This window comes from Chiloscyllium plagiosum, chromosome 11 (assembly GCF_004010195.1).
Source record: "Chiloscyllium plagiosum isolate BGI_BamShark_2017 chromosome 11, ASM401019v2, whole genome shotgun sequence".
Taxonomy (NCBI): Eukaryota; Metazoa; Chordata; class Chondrichthyes; order Orectolobiformes; family Hemiscylliidae; genus Chiloscyllium; species Chiloscyllium plagiosum.
In genome coordinates this window covers 76,791,729-76,810,511 of record NC_057720.1, presented here as the reverse complement: position 1 = coordinate 76,810,511, position 18,783 = coordinate 76,791,729, and positions in this window count along the sequence as shown.

Genomic DNA, 18,783 nt, shown 5'->3' with positions numbered 1-18,783 from the left:
TTGCCACCATCCAGCCCTTGAAAGCTCAGGCCAAGGAGAGTCCACCTACCCTTGTCAAACAGACCCCCTGGCACATCTGGCCCCACCAGACCTAAACACCCTGGGGTCACCCATTAAAATCACCAGGGTCAATTGGGTCCATATCACAGTAGTCTCCCTCCAGTCTATCTGCAGAACAGAGGAGCTTCATGTGGTGCAGCAGGAGGGAAGGAGAGAAAGGTAATACTGAGAGCATGTAGGGGCTATGGCTGACAATGTCATGTCAATGGTTTGTTTTCTTCATAAACATTTGACTTCACCATTCATAGAGTCATAGAGGTGTACAGCATGGAAACAGACTCTTCGATCTAACCCGTCCACACTAACCAGGTATCCCAACCCAACCTAGTCCCACCTGCCAGCACCCAGCCCATATCCCTCCAAACCCTTCCTATTTATATACCCATCCAAATGCCTCTTAAATGTTGCAATTGTACCAGCCTCCACCACTTCCTCTGGCAGCTTATTCTATACACGTACCAGCCTCTGTGTGAAAACGTTGCCCTGTAGGTCTCTTTTATATCTTTCCCCTCTCACCCTAAGCCTATGCTCTCTAGCTCTGGACTCCCCGACCCCAGGGAAAAAAGACTTTGTCTATTTATCCTATCCATGCCCCTCATAATTTTGTATACCTCTAAGGTCACCCCTCAGCCTCCGACGCTCCAGGGAAAACAGCCCCAGCCTGTTTATCCACTCCCTATAACTCAAATCCTCCAACCCTGGCAACATCCTTGTAAATCTTTTCTGAACCCTTTCAACAGTGGCCTAACCAATGTCCTGTACAGCTGCAACATGACCTCCCAACTCCTATACTCAATACTTTGACCAATAAAGGAAAACATACCAAACGCCTTCTTCACTATCCTATCTACCTGTGACTCCACTTTCAAGGAGCTATGAACCTGTACTCCAAGGTCTCTTTGTTCAGCAACACTCCCTAGGACTTTACCATTAAGTGTATAAGTCTTGCTAAGATTTGTTTTCCCAAAATGCAGCACTTCGCATTTATCGGAATTAAACTCCACCTGCCACTAGCTATCCTTAGTAGCCACACACGCAGACAACAAGCAACATGAATTCGACTGGGACAACACTACTATCATAGGGCAATCCAGACAGAGAACAGCCAGGGAATTCTTAGAGGCATGGCATTCATCCACAAACTCCATTAACAAACACATCGACCTGGACCCAATATTCCAACCATTACAGCGGACAGCTGAAACTGACAACCCGAAGCGGCAGGGACAGACCACTATAAACACCGGAGGAAACATCAAAGAAGCGCTTCACAGGAGGCTCCCAAGCACTGATGATGTTGCCTAGCCAGGGGACAAAACGTTTGCAACAAAAACTTCCAGCTCGGCGAACAGAACCACAACAACGAGCACCCGAGCTACAAATCTTCGCACAAACTCTGCAAACTTATTAACTGTACCTCTTATGCTCGCATCCAAATCATTTATGTAAATGACAAAAGTAGAGGACCCAGCACCGATCCTTGTGGCACTCCACTGGTCACAGGCCTCCAGTCCGAAAAACAAACCTCCACCACCACCCTCTGTCTTCTACCTTTGAGTCAGGTAATGTCGCTGTGTAAGGTCCAGGAGCTTTATTGCACTCTGCAGCATCACTCGTTGAGCACTAATAAGGCCCAATAGTTGAAAGTCTATGATGAGCACCACATACAGCAGCACATGGGGGCAGGGGTAGCAATGAGCTTGCCTGTCATTGGCTCTCTCCAGTATCATAGTTAAAAATCACACAACACCAGGTTATAGTCCAACAGGTTTAATTGGAAGTACACTAGCTTTTGGAGCGACGCTCCTTCATCAGGTGATTGTCACCTGATGAATGAACGTCGCTCCGAAAGCTAGTGTGCTTCCAATTAAACCTGTTGGACTATAACCTGGTGTTGTGTGATTTTTAACTTTGTACACCGGCATCTCCGAATCATGTCCAATATCATAGGACACCATCTACAACATTCCAGCTGCCTGTGTGCATAGGAGTGTACATTTCAGGGAGTTTGCCAGCAGTGACAGTGACAGTGGTAGGAGGTACAACAGAGAGCGCCAATACTGCAGGCCGGCCAATAAGCAGGCACCGTGCATGCCCGTGTTGCTAACATCTTGTGTTCATGATCAATGTTCTTGAAGGCCAATGACTGGTTGTGCTGGAGGGAGCCTCTCTTCCTCACACGCCGGCTCACATAGTCTGCCCATCGCAAGAGTATTCACAGCCATTCCCCTCAACGTTGTGCCCTCTCCACATGCTTCACGGTTTGACTTCATGAGACAGCAAGGGGCAATGCTGGTGGGCAGCTTGATGCACATGCTGAATGGGCACTAGTCCCTTATGCAGTAGCTGTACCTGCTTCAGCCATATACTTGCTGGTGCCCTGTTGAACAAGCCTGTCTTGCAAGCACCCTGCCAATGCATTGGAGTGGTACCTGGAATGGTGGCGATGGCTCAGTTGGAGGAACCTATATTGCTGATCCCAATAAGACAGGGCCTGTTAACTCTGCTGTGTCTCCACAGAGACTGTCTGACCTGCTGAGTTTCTCCGACAATGACGGTTTAAGATGTCATTCATCATTATTACAGCCATCCCATTGATGGGGGAGTGGGGGGATTGTAATTTTATTTTATTAATGCAATTTCTAGAAACAGAAGGGAAACACAAAAATGTATGACTGCTTCTTCATGATGCATGCATTGAAGTACTGGAAGAGATAGGTGACTGAGCAATGTTCTAAAGAGCTTCTATCAGCCAAACCCATGACTGGCAAAATCCAGCTACGCAAAAAAACGTGGAAAATATTATAGCAAGCCAATTGAGGTTCACATGTATCTAAGATAACCATCAGACAAATAAAGTGTTTTATTTGTGTATACATAAGCTAATGCTATTTTTCCACATACAGAAATAATGACTGAAGTAGCTGTTAGCAATTCAGTTGTCTTCAACTTTTCAGTTCTTGCCTCCTGCAAGCTTAGTTTTGAAAGGTTATAAACTAAAACTGCGTTTTAATCCTATCCTAAAGGGCAACTTAATTGTAATTAAATATTTATTAATTGTTGTTATATTAGAAGCAGGAGCCAGGGCATAAATCCCTTCAAACCTGCTTCCCTGTTTAATATGTAAATAGCCAATGTTTCACCCCAACTCCACTTTTCCTGTCCAATGCCTCTGTCTGTTGATTTCCTTTGAATTCAAAACTCTATCACTCTCTTAGACTTGAATTTACTCAGCAATTGCTCATCCACAACCCCTCTCGGGTAGAGAATTCCAACTTTTATTTTCCTTCTATTCGCTGCAGAAATTTCTCCTCATCACACTAGGGAAAGGCTGTCTCCTTATCTTGAGAACACGGCCCTAGCTCTAGATTCTTCAGTCGTGAGAGACATCCTCTCAGCAGCTATCCTGCCAAGCCCTCTCCAGATCCTGTGCATTTCCATTAGGTGACCTCTTATTCTTATACAGTCAGAGTCACACAGCATGGAGACAGCTCTTCAGCCCAACCAGTACATGACTATTATAATCCCAAATTAACCTAGTTCCACAGGCCTGCAATTGGCACACAGCCCTCCAAACTTTTCCTATTCATGTACTTATCTAAGCATTGTTTAAACATTGTGACTGTGCCCGCGCCCACCATTTCCTCAGGACGTTCATTCCATACACGAACCAACCACCCCCGTAAAACACTTGCCACTTATGCCATTTTTCAAATCTCTCTTCTCTCGTCCTAAAAATGTCCCCTAATCTTGAAATCCCCAACCCTAGGGAAAAGGACACATACCATTAACCTTATCTATACCCCCCCCACCAAGTTTTATATATCTCTATAAGGCCTCCTCCCAACCTCATATGCTTCAGTGGAAGAGGTCCTAAACTATACAGCCTTTCTTTATAACTCAAACCTTCTAGACCTAGCTACATCCTGGTAAATCTTTCCTGAACCCTCCCCAGCTTAATAATATTGTTCCTATAACAGATTCTCAACCTCAGAGTGTACCTCAATTCTACTGTCCTTAAACAAGCCAATAATTAGTACAGTGAACCTTTTTTGGTACACTCCGCTAAAAGGTAAATATATACCTCATTCAGGTTAAATTAGGCAGAGTGTCTAATTCTGATGATCCAGTCAATTTGAGCCACAGGACAGGCTTGAGAGATCATTTGGTCTATTCGTGCATTCTCTCAACTTTGCTATAGGACTCAGATGAAATGTGGCTCCCTTGACAGCTGAACCTTAAGGATGGAACATAGCATAAAGGCCCAAGGCTGTTGAAATGTTGATTTAGCACAGCATACAAAGAAAACTATCTGCACACAAAGACTGAACACTGCTTGAAGTGGTGTTCTTGGCAGAGCAGTGAAGTAAACATTTGCATTTATATTTAGTCCAATTATTAGCATCAGTGGGAATAAGGAAGGTTTTTCTGGGATGGATGAACTCTGGGATGAATGAGTTTTCATCCTCTTTGCCACCTGACTGTTTAATCCATATCTGTACACTTAGCTGTTTAGGCTGTCTGCAAACTTTTTACTCACTGCTTTTTAAATGCTGTTCTAAATCATTTAAACACAACCTTCTCCAGTAGATTCACAGATTTACACATTGAAATTGATGCAGGCAAACAATTTATTCGGTCTTTTGAGAGAACTTTTAGCAACAAAAATGCTGAATTTTACATCCACTTATGAAAACTGAAATATAAGACAGGCAAGGTTATAGCCTGTGATTGCATCCTGCTTTTACCAAAAAATTGCATAATTCGCTAATTAAAATGAAGGCAAAATTGTATAAAATACATAAAGATTTGAACTGGATGCAATAGAAATGAGATTCACCACATTTGCTTTACTTGCAGGGTTAATAGGAGGGTGATTGTGATTCAGTAAGCACCATATTGACATAACTCAGATATAATAGTGCCAGTATGTGTAAATTCATGTAAACTATACCTGCACAAACTCTGCAAATGCAAGTCAAGCTAGCCTTGAAAAGGTTTTTTTTTATCCACAGCTCCCATTGTTTATTGTTTGGAACATTCATATTTGCAATTAACCTGCTTCAATGATGGATGAATACAGGTCAAAATCTGAGTAGGCATATTTTCACAATTTGCATGTTCAGATTTAAGTGAAATTGTCAGGGCCTTGGGTTAAAGTTCTTAATGTGGTGCAGACTCATTTGAATTCAGCCTCATTGTCAGGGCTGATTTACGTGAATCCAGTACTTGAGCTACAATAGTTATCTCTGTAAATGCAATTTCCTTTCAAACTGTCAGTAGCCATAAACAAAGTGTTGAACATTTAATAGGAAGAGTATTTCTCTTACCCTTAACATAGCTTTAGAATCTTTTCCATGCAGTTACGAATCAACAATGACACACCTCTCTATGCTAAATTACACCTTCTCTGCCACAAACATAAATCCTAACTTGAAATGCAGCACATCTGACAACTAATAACTCACGGTGTTTTAAATTTATCTAGCAAGAATCACCAATTTCTATAAGCATCCTTGTTTACAAACTGCCAACAGTCTTTCATTCATGTAACCTCTCATTCATTCATTCACAAAACTAGGAATTAGGTAACAAGGTCTTGATCTTACATGACATGGTGATTTGAGATCAACCCCTGCTTTAAAGAATCATGCAGCGTTCCAACAGATTTCCCAAATGGAGTGGGATTCAGATTAAAACCTACAATTCTGGAATAAAGAGTGCATCTCAAACTTGATTCAAATGGCCAGAACTAAAACCAAGCCAGTAGCCTCACTTCTCATGACAGTTAGAACAAGACTAACCAAGGCTTGGACTAAAGACCACAGGTATTATTTTCTTTAGGATGTCATTTTGCAGCACGCTATCCTGATGAAGAGTTTAACAGGGGATTATCAACCAGCCATCCTTGCAGAAGTGGACCAGCCATGTGGCCAACCATTATTCTTCTTTGGACAGCAATTCATGCATGGTACAAGAAAAATAAACCAATTTGTATGGTTCCCTCATTGCTTGAATATGCTCACAATCACTGTTGTGTGCGGAATTTGATTGAAACGTGTAACTATAAGCAATATTGACAATTTAGTGTTTTATTCCTGTCAGCCACTGGACAGTTACTGACAAACACAGCAATATAGCTCCCATTCACAATGTACTAATGTTCAAGTAGTGGTGACTTGCCAGTCCTTGGTGGGAATTGTGTAGGTGAAATGATGATCTTCCATCTTAGGTGTACAATCTCTATCCTGCTGAGACACTGTTTATAATTTTTAGAACTCTTCCACTAAAATTGAAAGAAAATATGCTGGAGGTGGGGGTCAGATTTTCTATGAAACAATTTTACTGTCCCTCTGTGGAAGTTGAAATAGTTCACCATCATTTGCTTTCTCTTGTTGAGGGGGAAGGGAAGACAAAAGATGAACATGCTTTTCAGAGGACTGAGCAGACAGAAAAAAAGGCACAGGTCAACAGAATCTTATAGCACAGGAGGATACCACTTAACCCATTAAGCTCAACCCAAGTATTTGGAAAAACTACCCTAATTCTTTTGTCATAGCTCTGCAAATGTTATTTCTTTTTAAAGGGTGTATCTAATTCTCTATTAAAAAGGTTAGTATTGAATCTGCTTCACCTACACTCACAGGCGGCACATTCTGATCACCAACATGAACTGATGGTGATAAAGTTGATTTCTGGGTAAAGTTGCACCTCTCCTGCGGTCTTGCGAGAGAAATCTTGAGCTTTTGCTGCTGAAAAATCAGGCGAGGCTAGCAGCAGAGAGGGGTCATTGGCAGTGGCTGTGTATGAAAGCCTGAACCTGTGAGTAATGTAGAGGCCAATGCAAGAAAAAAGGAATGTTGGCTGGCAACTGATATTGAGGGGGGAAACGGAGCTGGTCAGTGGCAATGGCTCTTTAAGTTGGGGCAAATATTAGGGTTTTCTAAAGAGCGCACATTCAGCACTCTGCACTCATGCTTAAAGTCTGGAATGCATTGCCTGAGATTGTGGTAGAGGCATGTTCGCTGGAATCAATAAAAAAAAAATTAGATTGTTATTTAGAAAATAAGAAGGTACAGAGTTATGGGGTGAAGGTTGGAGAATGGCACTAAGTGAGTTGCTCATTTGGACAGCTGGTGCAATGGGCCAAATTACCTCCTCTCGCAGACCGGAGTTCACTATAAAGTACAAGATTTCAGAATAGAAAAGTGTGGCGCTGGAAAGCACAGCAGGTCAGGCAGACATCCGAGGTACAAGATTTCAGAATAGAAAAGTGTGGCGCTGGAAAGCACAGCAGGTCAGGCAGCATCCGAGGAGGAGAGTCGCTGTTGCGGGGATAAGCTCTTCACCAGCAATGTGAGGTGGGGGGACGTGAGCTGAAAGATAAATAGGAGGGTGGGGCTGGGGTGAAGGTAGCTGGGAAGGCTATAGGTGTATGAAAGTTGGGGGTGATGGTAAAAGTTAGGTCGGGAGGGTAGAGCGGATAGGTGGGAAGGAAGATGGACAGGTCAAGAGGGCAATGCTGAGTTGGAGGGTTGGATCTGGGGTGAGGCAGAAGGAAGGAAGATTTCAGATTAGACAATCAACAGCCAAACTCTGCTTGCAATGTTAATAAAGTAGTCACTCTTAATGGCACACTGAAGTACGTTCATAGAAAGAATTGCTTGCGAATCATGTTGTACAATATTAAATTTAACAAATCCAGACTATTCGGACTGACAATTTCTGCAACCTAACTACAGCCTTCTCTATGTTGAAATTTCTATTCCCAGTCAGAATTACTGACTTTTAATTTATTAAACATCACTTTAAAATTTAAAGCAATTGAAACAAAAGTAATATCAGAAATATCATATTCAATCTAACTTTGTTTGAACCCCCATCATTAAAATTGAGCCACTGATAATCTTCAGAACAATGGCCATCTATCCTGAGTTTCTTCAGGATGTCAAGAAACTATGCACTCTGATGTACCATTGCTCTCTCTGATGTTAGTACATATAATTTGCAAGTGATTGATTTTTTTGTTGGTGTTCTTCTAAGTTTCCAACTCCACTCTTAAAATGGCGGCGAGACTTTTGAATCTATTACTCTCTTTGTACAGTCTTTCTCCATGCATCATTGTGCACCTTAAAGGGTTTGCTGGTTGCAATCGAACAGGAGAAGCAGAATTTGTCAATTCACACGAAACAGAGAGAAGTAGCACTAACACATTCATACAGGATTGTAAACAAAAATTCAACTATTCTCTGACGTGTTCTTGCACCAAACCTGCAAGGCAAGTTAGAAATATTGGAAGAAGAATTCCCTGTAAAATAATTACAAGTGCTTCAGTCAGATGTGGTAAATTTCCATAGTCACCGTCCATGTGGCTAGTCTAGAAGAACTATCCCAAACCCAGTCGATAAGGCTATTGGAAGAGGTGAGAAACAGGTGCCTACACTACTACTACAAACTCTTACCCCCCACCACTGAAGGTGAAAATTACAATCTTGTCTAATGTAGCTAAGATGACCCATCAAGGTTATAAATGTATTCATTTGGTGACATTAAATTTCAAACTGCTACCGTTGCTGGAATACTGGCATGCTGCAAGAACAGGGAGGAGCAAGCGAGGATTGCAGATGCTGGAGATCAGAGTCGAGAATGTGATGCTGGGAAAGTACAGCAGGTCAGGCAGCATCTGAGGCGCAGGAGAGTTACCATTTCGGGCATAAGCCCTTCATCAGGAAGGGTTTATGCCCGAAACATCGACTGTCCTGCTCCTCGGAAGCTGAGTGACCTGCTATGCTTTTCCAGCACCACACACTTGATGTTGCGAGAACACTTCATTGAGATAATACCTGATATGCTGCAACAGCTTCTTCCTTTAACTTCCAGGAAGCATAATTCAAATCACTTTCAATCCTCACTTGGGCATCAGTGAGATAGAGCAGCTACATTAATAGTGAAGGCACAACAAATTTGAGATTAAAGAACCAATAGATGATATACAGTCTTCCTCTACGCTACACATACAGCTTGACATTTTCAATTGCATTTGTGCTTTGGGTGCTAGTCAATGCCTCTGTACGTAAAAGATTTATCATTGAAAATCTCATCATTGGATTTGCCTTATAGTTCATGGCTCTGTGTTGACAGAGCACAGATTTGACGAATGAAGTACAAGTAAACACTCCTATATTTTACATTAATGTCTTATTTAAACAAGTAGAAACACTCATAACCCAAAGCAGCATTCTTTTAAAAGCTTTTTTTGCCCTGTACAGAAATAGTCATTGTCAATGATCTTCTCCCTAAGGAAGATGATGAACCCTCAGCAAACAATCCATTCTGAATGCGATGGTTTTTAATTATGCGTCTTTGGCAATGGTTGGAGGTCTTTCAAGAAAGACAGGCTAATGCTTTCAGTCTGTAATAATAATGTTATTTAAATTCAATGCTGCAATTCAACAAGAAAAGTGGGATACTAGATCTGCTGAGGCTATCAATGGTTAAATGGCTGTTTTCATCTTCTTGGAAGAAAACTGCAAACCAGACAGTTGATATTTATCACTGCCAAAATATATGGCTTCTCACACCACTAATTTGATGTTCAGATTGGCTGGTGGTCATGATGTGATTTATAATATGCATGCAGTCATATTACAGAAATGTTCATGATCAGTTTGGGAAATCTGATTTATTGTAAAGCTGTCAAAAGGAAAGGGCTCTGGAAACTAAAATATTAATAAGATTTTAAGAACTGATAACATCACAATTATGGCAGTGGTGAATGTGAAACTTTGGAGAGCAATGATATTAATTAGATGTCTCTTTAATCAATGAAATTGAAAAACAAAAAACTAAACAGCACAAGAATTGAAAAGGTGGGTCTGTTAGAGTCAAAACAGACACAGAAAGAGAAATAAAATGAAAAGGAAAAAAATAGTTGGATTGAGATGCAAAACAAGAAATAAAAAAAAAAGCATTTTTAAAACCTTCAACAATTTTAAGCCTGAAAGAAGGAAACTCTACATTTATTCTGGGTGAACTTTTTTTTGTCAGTCATTAGCAATTATCACATTGTTAAAAGGGCACTTTAATAATTATTATTTAACAATTCATCACAAGGTTTGTGCACAATTGATGTGAAAATTCAGTAACTATCTTCACAATTAAACTCATGGGAGGTAAAAGATAAAATGCAATTTTTGTTGCTCATATCAGGAGTAGCAACTTGTGCTGAATCACAATTCAAGGCAACCAGTTCCCAATAGAGGTTATTAACCTATTTAGCTTCCTTTGTTCACATTGTTCTTTTTTAAGCACAGGGCAGCATTGTGGCTCAGTGGTTAGCGCAGCTACCTCAGTGCCAGGGACTTAGGTTTGATATTAGCCTCAGGCGACTGTGTGGAGTTTGCATGCTCTCCCTATGTGGTTTTCCACTGGGTGCTCTGATTTCGTCCCATGGTCCAAAGATGTGCAGGTTAGGTGGATTGACTACGCTAAATTGCTGATACGAGTACAGGGTTGGTGGATTATCCATGGGAAACTCAGGGTTACAGGCATGGTGGTGGGATGTGCTTCCTTTGGAGGGGGAGTGTGGACTTGACGGGACAAATGGCCTGCTGCCACACTTTAGGGATTCTATGATTTATACACTTCCTAGCATGAGAGTTGCAACATCCAGCAGCTGAAGATACATGTCAGTATTCATCTTTCACTCTCTAAACTTGCATTAATCTCTTCTCATTTTAAAAATATTGCTCATCATTGAGATTCATCTGGTGTTTTAAAGGTTTTAACATTAAAAGCATTCTCAATACCACTTCAACCCCATTCAAATATCTTTTATTCTTTTTCTCATCGTTCAGGAGCCCAATCCTATTTATATTTGTTTCTCTCTAGTCACCTTATACAACCCCCGCATTTATTGATGCTGAGTTTTTTTTGTTTAAGATGAGCCCAGTTTAATCACTATCTCAATTAATACTTTATTTTGGAATCAATTAGCCCTGGACATCATGCTCTTTTTTATTGTACTCCACCAATTAATAGAGAATAATTTTGAAGCATCAGTTCTTGCTCTTCAAATTCCTATGCAGTATTCATCAGCAAGAACATCATAAAGTGAGAGTGGACTTGGTGCAAAATACAAAGATCAGAGTTTTGAATGAGTCAGTTATGATGGGCGGATAATAGGTGGCCAATCAGCAGGGTGCTCGAATAGTTGAGATTTCAGCAGTACAGCAGATGTAAGTGTGAGAGAGAGATTGGGGGGGGTGGGGGGGGGGAGTTGGAGTCAGTGTTACAGAGTTTTAATGAAGAGGATTTAAAAAAGGCTTGCATTTGCATAACACTTTTCATGACCACTGGGTATCCTAAATTGCTTTACGTTCAATTAAACACTTTTGAATTATGTGACAGAACAATGTTCGCCCAGGGCAAAATAGGATGGGATGTGGGTATCCTTGGCAAGTTTAACATTTACTGATCATCCCGAACGTCCTTGAACAGAGTAGCTTGCTACGGCATTGTAGAAGGCAGGTCAGAATCAATCACATCAATATGGGTCTAGATTTATAGTGGACCAGACTGGACAAGGACAGGTTTCCTTTCCAAAAGGAAGTTAGTGAATCAGCTGTATCTTTCAGTTTCATAGGACTAACTTTCAATTCCAAATTTATTAATTGAAATTAAATTCCATGAGCTGCATGCTGGGATTTGTACCAATGGGCCTACTGGATTACAAGTTCAGTGACATTACCACTACACCACATGCCCCCCAGAATGTAAATTACTTGTTCCAGTCTAAGGAGAATGGAATCATGATTGTGTTGCATTTTAATGTAGCTTTAAAAATCCCTGCCACTTAGAAATAACACTTCTGCATACAGTTTCAAACTAGGAACTGAATTTTATACCCTCGTGGTACATTTAAGCTCTGCATCTGGAATCCCATCTAATGAAGCTCATCAATATAGTGCAATAATATTGTAATCTATATAATGCTAACAGTCCATTGTAAATTGGTTAGCTCAAATGTAATTTCTATTTCTGAATACTGCTGGCATTCAAATTTGTTAGGCTCCTGCACAGTACAGTAATGAAAATATAACTTTTCACTTCAGTGAATAAGTCAATCAAGTGGAATTTTAAAGCAGTTTGGGACTTAATTCAATTAATTTAAAACTGACGTGACTACGTCTGAAACTCTTCCCATTCAAATCAAACTTTCAACAACTGCCAAAATAAAGTTAACTAGCAATTTTGCAAAGAGGAATTTTCCATTTTGGCCAGTAATGCTTTATCTGGAGATTTAAGTTCTGTTACATGTAGCTTTCTAGAGTAGCATTTGTGTTACTGCCAATTCTTTATAGAAAAAAGTCAATTACTACAAACCAGATTATTCATTGATTTCATTAAATTTAAAATCACTACTGGGGAACTGAGCAGAGATTTTCCAAACTGTATAAAAATGATACTCATCTTTTATTTTTCTTAAGAGGCAGGTTGAAGTTGAAGTCAGCTTGCAAATTCTGATTTTTTTTGGTCTGGAAAATGATGTTTGGTGATATGTATCTGTGGAACATTTGACACTGATGCACATGGACAGAATGCAGAAGACTCCAGGGCTTACGCAATTGTAAAGAACACCAAAGAGGGAGATTACACTTGAAGATTAAGATAGACATGCAGATGGAGGCAATGTGCAAGTTGGCACTGGAGCTCTCAAAATTAAGCGTGGTGCCAAAGTATCGCCCAGGGCAAATCAGCTTTTAAAGTAACAAAATCAACAGTGAATGAGAAATGTGAAAGCAAGTCCAGGAAAATCCTTAATTTGAAAGCAGGAGGATATCTACAAAAGCAGCAGTGGTTACCACTGTGTAACACAGAGGCAGACTGCTTATTGCTGAGTCAAATTTGTTCCCATTCCTAAAAGATGGGATACTTTATTTTGTCCAGGACTATCATTGTTTTAGCACTTCTACTGCTTTTTTCTAATTAATCTCTCATTTCATGAAAAAGAATTGCAATTACTGTATATGGTCCCATTTCTCATCTCAAAATACAAAAGCATTATACCACCCTGTGTTGTTTTCAATCATTAACTCGCACCAAGGAAGAGGTTGACCCTGAATTGTGAATCAATGCAAGTTGCTACTGTGACATTAACATCACAAAAACGGAATTTCATCTTTTACTTTCCAGGAGTTTCATTTGTGAAGTTAGTTGCTGAATGTATAATCATGTCACATACACGAAGATGGACTGTCAAGTAAGGCTTCAGAACTACCAATCTCTTGTTACTTCAGTTAAATATTATACCACGTGAACCATGTGAGGGTAAAAATTAGAGTAACACTGTAAATGACCTGATGGTGGGGCAGGATGTACAGCTGAGAGTGTCCAGTTAATGCCAGACTGTTCAATCAGTGAACAGCACATTAAAAACGTTTCTTTATTCTGTTTACAAATGCAACTACAGCAAACATCCCCCGATAAAAACAGCATTACTTAGCCAGCAAAATGCAGAGAGTGGTGGCAAGTTATGTAATACACATTTGGTGCAATTTTCAATCATGAGTGACAGGATTCTTACCCAGTCCTCTGTCACAGTAAGTATTTATATTAAATATTTATCCTACCCTTAGTGACAAGATAGAGACGAGGAGCGACAGGATAATGATTAGAGATCACAATTCTCACTTATGTCACTTTGCTGGTTCAAAGGCACAGAAGACAATGTTTTAACACCTTGATCGTACCCTGTCCGAGACTGGCTAACACACACATGCCATTGAGAGTCAGAGGTGTACAGCATGGAAACAGAACTTTCAGTCCAACTTGTCCATGCCGACTAGATATCCTAGTCTAATTTAGCCACATTTGCCAGCACTTAGCTCACATCCCTCCAAACCCTTCTATTCATAAACCCATCCAGATACCTTTTAAATGTTGTAACTGTACCAGCCTCTTCCACCTCCACCATTCCACAGACGCACCACCCAGTGTGAAAAAGTTGCCCCTTACATCCCCTTTTACATCTTTTCCCCTCTCACCCTAAACCTATGCCCTCTAGTTCTGGTCTCACCCACCCCAGGGAAAAGACCTGGTCTAATTATCCTATCCATGCCCCTCATGATTTTATAAGCCTCTATAAGGTCACCCCTCAGTCTCCAATGTTCCAGGGAAAACAGCCCCAGCCTATTCAGCCTCAAATCCACCAACCCTGGCAACATTCTTGAAAGAGTTCAGAAAATGATATCCAAGTTTCACAACATCCTTTCGATAGGAAGGAGACCAGAACTGCATGCAATATTCCAAAAGTGGTCTAACCAATGTCCTATACAGCCACAACATGACCTCCCAACTCCTACACTCAATACTCTGACCAATAAAGGCAAGCATACCAAATGCCTTCTTCACTATCATTTCTACCTGTGACTCCACTTACAAGGAATTATGAACCTGTACTCCAAGATCTCTTTGTTCAGCAACACTCCCCAGGACCTTACCACGAAGTGTATAAGTCCTGCTAAGATTTCCTTATCCAAAATACAGCACCTCGTATTTAGCTAAATTAAACTCCATCTGCCACTCCTCAGTCCATTGGCCCATTCGATCAAGATCCTGTTGTACACTGAGGTAATCTTCTTCACTGTCCACTACACCTCCAATTTTGGAGTCATCTGCAAACTTGTCAACTATACCTCCTACGTTCACATCCAAACCATTCACGTAAATGATGAATAGCAGTGAACCCAGCACCAATCCTTGTGGTACACCACTGGTCCCAGGCCTCCAGTCTGAAAAACAACCCTCCACACCACCCTCTGTCTTCTACCTTCAAGCCAGTTCTGTATCCAAATGGCTAGTTCTTCCGATATTCCACAAGACTGAATCTTGCTAACCAGTCTCCCACAAGGAACCTTATCGAACACCTTACTGAAGTCCATACAGATCATGTCTACCGCTCTGCCCTCAATCCTCTTTGTTAATTCTTCAAAAAACTCAATCAAGTTCGTGAGACATGACTTCCCAACACACAAAGCCATGCTGTCTATCCCTAGTCAGTCCTTGCCTTTCCAAATACATGTAAATCCTGTCCCTCAGGATTCTGTCCAACAACTTCACCAGCGTTGTCAAGCTCACTGGTCCATAGCTCCCCTAGCTTTTCCTTACCACGTTTCTTCAATAGTGGTACCATGTTAGCCAACATCCAGTCTTCCGACACCTCACCTGTGACTGTCAATGACACATTTGTCAGCAAGGGGCTCAGAAATCAATTCCCTATCTTCCCACAGAGTTCTAGGGTACATCTGATCAGATCCTAGGGATTTATCCACTTTTATACATTTCAAGACCTCCTTGGAATCAAACTGGAGACCTTTCCCAGTTGTACGCTTCCACATCACCACTGACCACTGTATCTATGAAATAAATCAAAGTTACAATCTTGTATAGTGCAATAAACAAAATATTTAAATGATCTAATACGTGAACTATAAACAGTTGTCATTTTATGCTTCACATATGGTTAACGGTTTGACTAACTTGTATCTTGATAACAAGTGAGGTTTTGAATATTGTAGATGGTAAGTTGCTAAATTAGACACCTTTGTGAATCAATTTACATGTGAATTAAACCACGTGGATCCACTGAGTTACCAGTTGGAAGGAAAAGCAAAAACAAATTATAGAAATAAATTGATACAACAGATATACACTGGTGCTATTTGCAAGTGCTTTGCCCAAATAGCAAAGCTCAAAGTGAACAGAAAGAACAAAATAAACAAAGTTCACACATGATTTTTATTGTAGAAAATCATTTAGGAGGAACAAAATATTTAAAATGCACATCTGTAATCAGGTTATTTATATTTTACACAGCAATTTATTTTAGCATATCATACCTTTTCTTGTAGGTATAATAGACACACTAATTACCTTTAACTCATTTGTTCCTGGTCTTCCTAGGTAAATTTTCTTTTTGGATGTCTAAATGTAAGAAAAACCTTTTATCTTTACTTAATATTTGCAATACCTTTTTTAAAATTTATCGAAGGAACAGTAATCTATGGCAGCTTTTCAAAGCAAATACATCTCCTGAAGTCGCTGAGACATGGCTTATTAATTATAAGTGGCAAACAGACATTTGTGACAGACCATTTGCTGCATGGTAATCAAGCAAATAATGAGATTCCTAAATCCAGAACAATTGTGTAAAAGATTCTTTACTGCAATCATCTTTGTGATACTTTTGCATTTATTAAATCACATTTTAAAGCACTTTCTACTCAGATATGATCTTCAAATGCACTCAGTCAATATCATCCAATATGCATTCAAAACATGCAGTATGAGAGTACATTAGCCAGGACATCAAAGGAGATGGGCAAGAAAGCTAAACACTTGCCCGAATCCCATCAAGAATCAGTAATTTTGCAATGAACAGATTTTACTCAGTGTAAAATTAAAAAGTGTGTATCACACACCAAAATGTAAAGTTTCACTGTACAGATGATCCAAATGATGCTAAAAAGTTGCTTCGTGGAGCTGTTTTTGATCAAAGACAGATGCATTTGAATGGAACTGGCCAAATGCATCATAGGCAGGAGGAGGGAAAGAGAACTGGAAGATATTTTAAAATCAATGAGAGGTCCATTGACTCGAAAAAGCAAAGAGGAAAGGGAAAATGAAGCAAACCAAGGTGATTAACTTTATTAAAAAGTTGTAAATGAAGTCTTTCTGAACTGGAATTAATATAACAATCTATACTGTCATACTATTGACCACTGGTAGCTATGGGGAGAAAGTGAGGTCTGCAGATGCTGGAGATCAGAGCTGAAAATGTGTTGCTGGAAAAGCGCAGGTCAGGCAGCATCCAGGGAACAGGAGAATCGACGTTTCGGGCATAAGCCTGAAGAAGGGCTTATGCCCAAAACGTCGATTCTCCTGTTCCCTGGATGCTGCCTGACCTGCTACGCTTTTCCAGCAACACATTTTCAGCACTGGTAGCTATAGTGCCCTAATATTTGTATTTGCTCCAATTAAAAGAAAGAAAGTAACTACTCCATTCAGGGCCTAAAATACTCCAGAATCTATTATTAAGCTAAGCATGAAAATATGTCTGATTCTGAGGCGTGGTCAAATCTGATGGGTATGGAAAACTGAAATGGTCGAGTCTGACTCTCTCAGGCACTGATTAAATATGGCAGCCCTAGTAAATGAAAAGAATTGATGCTTCTCTTAATTGTTTTTGCAAAACTAGCAAACAACTATACAGTCAGTTATTTATAGCAAGCAATAAAATTGCTCAAGAACAACTCTGCTAAATTGGGTTAGCAGGGGTCACTCTTTAATTGCATTCTAATCCTGAGAATTGCAATGGTTATGCAAAGGAAGTTTGTTAAAAAAAGAAGCTGGAAGTAATTTGCATTACAACACAGGTGTAACTGAGATATTGTTCTGCCAAAGTTACAAACATTCACTATGGCAATGCTCCCAAACACATTTATCGTAATTCACAAATATTACATATTAACCACAAATGCATACACAAACACACTGAAACAATTCCACACCACAATGATTAGGTCTATGACACTGTAGTTCTTATAGTAAGAGAAGGATTTAAGTTATATGCATTACGTTTCTCAGTTCTAATATCACAACGTATTATTCAAGCAACTATTATTGACACCTTAGCTGCCATATTGAAGATCAAAAATATAAAAGGATAGTTTATTTACACTATGAAAGTATTGTAGCTGAAGCAAAATCTTGTCTTGAATGTGATAGATCAATGACTATTTCAAAGTGTGAAGGCTGTGAAGCATTTTCACATTTATACTCTGCTGGTGCAATTCATATTTTAAATTTTGATGTAAAACCCAGTTGGTTTCAACAAAACTGGTCTAAATTAGTGCGTCTTAAAATAAACCATTTATTTAATTTTATAACACTGCACGCTGATGAAGAGGCAACAGTTTCCTTAATATCTGGTAAATCTGATACAAAGTGTAAATTAAAAATTTATAAACCCACAATAAAACATGTTAAAGATCGCAGCAAGCTGCAATGGTGATGGAGGGGAGGGGGCAGCAAAATCAATCATGTTAGGTGCTTTGAGACTTCTATACAAGCTCTGCAGAACCAGCATACAACTCATCAAACAAACTAACAACATATAACACATCACTGAATAGACAACACAAGGCAACTGTACAAACATTACCACATTTAAAACACCACGTCTACAATATACAGACACATAAATGAGGTCTTGAACATCTACTTACATTGGGGAAATGGCTTCTGGAATGTTGTAGGAAGTCACAACATGTAGGAATTATTCTCAATGAATGTTTCTGGAAGGAGAAATGCATTTTGTGGAACAGTTACACAACCCAAATATTGTTGTCAGTGAAGCTCTGACATGCTTTGAAACGGATGGTCAAATAAGCTGATCTTTTTATAGCACACTAAGTTGTGTTCAGTACTCCCCATCATGTTGGTAGCTGTCAGAGAAAAGGCACTGGATGGAAGGCTTTATGCCTTTATTGGACGAGAACAGAGATAATACTTGAAATAATTTTTTAAAAAATCAAATATGTACACAAACTAATTCACAGAAAGAAACAGTTCTGTTTTTGGTGGTGGGGCAGTGAGGGAGTTTAACAGTTAGAAGGAACGAAAAGGGGGGTTGCAAAAATGTATTCTTTTATACAATTTATA